This window comes from Anoplopoma fimbria, unplaced genomic scaffold, assembly GCF_027596085.1.
Source record: "Anoplopoma fimbria isolate UVic2021 breed Golden Eagle Sablefish unplaced genomic scaffold, Afim_UVic_2022 Un_contig_9769_pilon_pilon, whole genome shotgun sequence".
Taxonomy (NCBI): domain Eukaryota; kingdom Metazoa; phylum Chordata; class Actinopteri; order Perciformes; family Anoplopomatidae; genus Anoplopoma; species Anoplopoma fimbria.
The window spans coordinates 15,001-20,000 of NW_026554154.1; positions in this window are offsets into that span (position 1 = coordinate 15,001).

Sequence of the window (5,000 nt, forward strand, 5' to 3'; positions counted from 1 at the left end):
TTGTTTTTCCTCCAGAGAAATCAGTCATCTGGTTTGTTTATTCCAAGAATGTTCTTGATGTGACATGTGGTCTCAGATGTTGGAGGCTGGCATGTGTTCTCTGCTGCACATGCTTGGAGGACATGTGTTCTCTGCTGTACATGTTGGAGGACATGTGTTCTCTGCTGTACATGTTGGAGGACATGTGTTCTCTGCTGTACATGTTGGAGGACATGTGTTCTCTGCTGTAGATGTTGGAGGACATGTGTTCTCTGCTGTAGATGTTGGAGGACATGTGTTCTCTGCTGTACATGTTGGAGGCCATGTGTTCTCTGCTGTAGATTGTCACACTACAGCACTGGAACCTGAGACTGGAACCACACAGAAGACCAGCACGGAGCAGTGGAGAGGCTGTGGATCCTTCTTCTGTGGGGGAGATATCTTATGGTTATCTTATATTTAATCACTATTACCCTCTAGATGCTCTAGATGCTCTAGATCTCCACTGTTTTGTCACATTGTAACAACCTTCCTCTTCTTCGCCGTCAGTGGGGATCGAACCGGCGACCTTGTGCTCTAGATGCCCCCCCCCTCCCCCTCCTCCCCCTCCTCCCCCCACAGAGAAGAATGAACGGTCGCCTCGGGAGCTCATTCTTCTCTGTGCCAATGTGCCAATTGTGCCAATTTCTGTCTCAATGTCTGAGCCAATCAGGCTATCACTGCTTCTGCCGTCCAATCAGATGCCTCGATTGTCTCAATTTCTAACTCTGGAGCCGCCATGTGATCCTCGCTAGGAGCTCAGTGTGAACTCGGACTGACACTTATGACGTCGTAAGTACAATAATACAGCCGGAGCTTTATAGTTGTTACTCTGTAAAAACTATAATTTAATATCTGAAGTTATGACGTCACTGTGTTCATCTCTGCTTTGTGTTAAACAGCTGATGTTACCCGTTTAGTTCAGCTGTCTGTGTGTTTATACTGTATATATACACATATATACTGTATATATATACAGTATATATGTGTGTATATATATATAACTGTCACTGTTATTAATGTAGAGATAGTGAAATGAGCTGTTTCGTGTATATACATATATGTCAACAGTCCAGTAGAGCTGTAGTGTAACCTGCAGAGAGTAAGTGAAGTAAATAATAAATACTAGACTAATATATTTCATTGATCTGGTTTTCATGAGAGAAAGTACATTTAGAGAACATACTGTCATGTAACTGTGTTCTCCTCTCTGTGGTATTATAGATCTAACCTTAGAAACTATGAATGTAAGTGTCACACATCATTTATTATCCTCTCTTATGATCATAAGGTATTTACTGCAGTATTCTGCTGACGTTCATCTTCATGTTTAGATGGAACACCCTACATTCAGGAGAGCCCCTAACGGGACCCTCCTGCTCAAGGCCTCTCCAGAGGTCCTTGGCCCTCAGCAGGCAGCCAGGGGCCAGGGTCTCTACAGGGCCAAGAGGAGCCGGAGGAGGTGGACGCAGAGGCCTGGGCCCACGTCAGTTCCGAGGGTGGCGACACCTCCAACGCCACCCTCGTCCTGAGCCGGTGGAAGATCCAGTTCGGCCGATACCAGGGCAGGACCTTCCACTGGCTCCTGGAGAACGGCGTGGGCTACTGCATCAACCTGGTCTCCTCCCAGCAGAAGGATTCAGAGAGGACGGGGTCTCAGTCCCCACTGACGGACAACAAGGTGGAGTCCTTCAGTACAAGTAGGTTCAACTTACTTAAAATCCCGTGTTCACTGTTTATTTTCTGTTTCTTCTCTCTCGTCGTGGGATAACAGCCTCCCACTTCAGCCCCTTCAGACCAGCTCCGGCCCCCTCCAGATCTTCAGAGGAGCTTCAGATGAAGAGCTGCTCGAGGCCGTAGTTGAATGTGTGAGTGGATAAAGTTATATTCAGGTAACAATCTGTTAATAACAGAAAGACATGATTTCATTTTTCTTTAATCAGAGGAGGAGAGGAGACCACTGGTGAGTTTGGGTTGAATGAAGAGCTGTCTGATGTCTGCTTGGTGCTCATCTCACATCACTAACCCACCTGCCCTCCAATCAGCTGTCAGAACATCACTAATCGGTGCATCTGTATCTAACATTTCACCTCACTCTGCTGCCTGCATCACTCACTCAGCATGTCTAATCAGATGTACAGGCCCCTCTCTTGCTCCTGCCACCACCTCCTCCTCCTCCTCCTCCTCCTCCTCACCTCCTCCTCCTCAGGGAGCTGGTGTCTCTGCTGTCAACACATGGACGAGTCCACAGACGAGGAGCTGCTGGAAGCCTCACAGGACCAAGACAACACGGAGCAACACAGCAGCCCTCGTCATGGTTCAGCCTGCAGAGTCACCAGCTCCCTCACCGCCGCCTGCAGCCTGTTGGGTCGTCTCCGTGGAGGAACAGGAGGAGGTGCCCCCCCAGTCCTTCCCCTCCTCATCCTCCTCCTGCCAGCAGTGCTGAGGTAAGGCTGTCTGTCAAACACTGGAGGTGTCCCCGCTGCCCTCGCTCATAACGTGCTGTCCTCGGGTATCAAAGTGTCCTCTATGTTTCTGTTGTTGTCTCTTTGTATTCATTTCATTTGTTTTTACAATAAAAAAAAGTTCGCCATCTTTACTTTGTCTGGAAGCTTTATTATTTCTACATTATACATCAATCAAAACAAGCTCTACACATTATGATAGTAATGATTAGCAGAATGAAACCACCAACACAAGAAATGATCTTATTAGAACTGCAATGCTCTCAGATGGAGCTCCTATAGCTCCTATAATAATAATAACAATAATAATAATAATAATAACAACAACATAAGAGGATATATGCTGCTGTGGACCATGAAGCTCCTGCTGTCCAGCTGCTCCTCTGCATGTGGTCCACACAGCTGAGGAGACTCACTATTACCCTCTAGATGCTCCACTGTTTTTCTCACATTTCAACAACTTTGCCTTGAGTGGGGATCGATCCAGCGACCTTGTGCTCGGCAGCAGAGAAGACTGAACGGTAGCCTCGGAGTGTGTGACACTTACATTCATAGTTTCTAAGGTTAGATCTATAATACCACAGAGAGGAGAACACAGTTACATGACAGTATGTTCTCTAAATGTACTTTCTCTCATGAAAACCAGATCAATGAAATATATTAGTCTAGTATTTATTATTTACTTCACTTACATCTGATTGGACGGCAGAAGCAGTGATAGCCTGATTGGCTCAGACATTGAGACAGAAATTGGCACAATTGGCACATTGGCACAAGAAGAATGAGCTCCCGAGGCGACCGTTCATTCTTCTCTGTGGGGGGAGGAGGAGGGGGCATCTAGAGCACAAGGTCGCCGGTTCGATCCCCACTGACGGCAAAGAAGAGGAAGGTTGTTACAATGTGACAAAACAGTGGAGATCTAGAGCATCTAGAGGGTAATAGTGATTAAATATAAGATAACCATAAGATATCTCCCCCACAGAAGAAGGATCCACAGCCTCTCCACTGCTCCGTGCTGGTCTTCTGTGTGGTTCCAGTCTCAGGTTCCAGTGCTGTAGTGTGACAATCTACAGCAGAGAACACATGTCCTCCAACATGTACAGCAGAGAACACATGTCCTCCAACATCTACAGCAGAGAACACGTGTCCTCCAACATGTACAGCAGAGAACACATGTCCTCCAACATCTACAGCAGAGAACACATGTCCTCCAACATCTACAGCAGAGAACACATGTCCTCCAACATGTACAGCAGAGAACACATGTCCTCCAACATGTACAGCAGAGAACACATGTCCTCCAACATGTACAGCAGAGAACACATGTCCTCCAACATCTACAGCAGAGAACACATGTCCTCCAACATGTACAGCAGAGAACACATGTCCTCCAACATGTACAGCAGAGAACACATGTCCTCAGAGCTGTGCTCTCTGCCAGCCTCCAACATCTGAACCACACACATCAAGAACATTCTTGGAATAAACAAACCAGATGACTGATTTCTCTGGAGGAAAAACAAACATGATTAGAGAAACTAAATGAAAAGGCAGACATCTGCTTCTGGGAGAGGATCCATCTGTCAATAAATATAAATATATACAGTCTGTCAATAAATATGAATAAATATATATATGTAGTCTGTCAATAAATATAAATATATAGTCTGTCAATAAATATGAATAAATATATATATGTAGTCTGTCAATAAATATAAATATATACAGTCTGTCAATAAATATAAATATGTACAGTCTGTCAATAAATATAAATATATACAGTCTGTCAATAAATATGAATAAATATATATATGTAGTCTGTCAATAAATATAAATACATACAGTCTGTTAATAAATATAAATAAATATAAATATACAGTCTGTCAATAAATATGAATAAATATAAATATATAGTCTGTCAATAAATATAAATATGTACAGTCTGTCAATAAATATAAATATGTACAGTCTGTCAATAAATATAAATATGTACAGTGTAAATATGAATAAATAATGAGAAGAAGAATAAGAATATGCAGCTTTATTGGTCATTGTGCATACATATATACATGAAATTTAGATTCTACTGTTACCTGATACTGACTGTGTTTAACAGAACAAAAATACTGCTGCTTACTGAATTAAACCTCATTATTAATATAAACTGTAAGAACTTTTCTGAACCAGACGGAGCTGTTCTAGAGTTCAACACAGAATCAACCGCAGAGCAAACATTTCTAACATTAATTCAATTCAATTCAGTTTATTTTGTATAGCCCAGAATCACAAATTACAAATTTGCCTCAGAGGGCTTTACAATCTGTACACATGAGACATCCTCTGTCCTTACACCCTCACATCCTCTGTCCTTACACCCTCACATCCTCTGTCCTTAGACCCTCACCTCCTCTGTCCTTACACCCTCACATCCTCTGTCCTTCCCTCACATCCTCTGTCCTTAGACCCTCACATCCTCTGTCCTTAGACCCTCACATCCTCTGTCCTTACACCCTCACA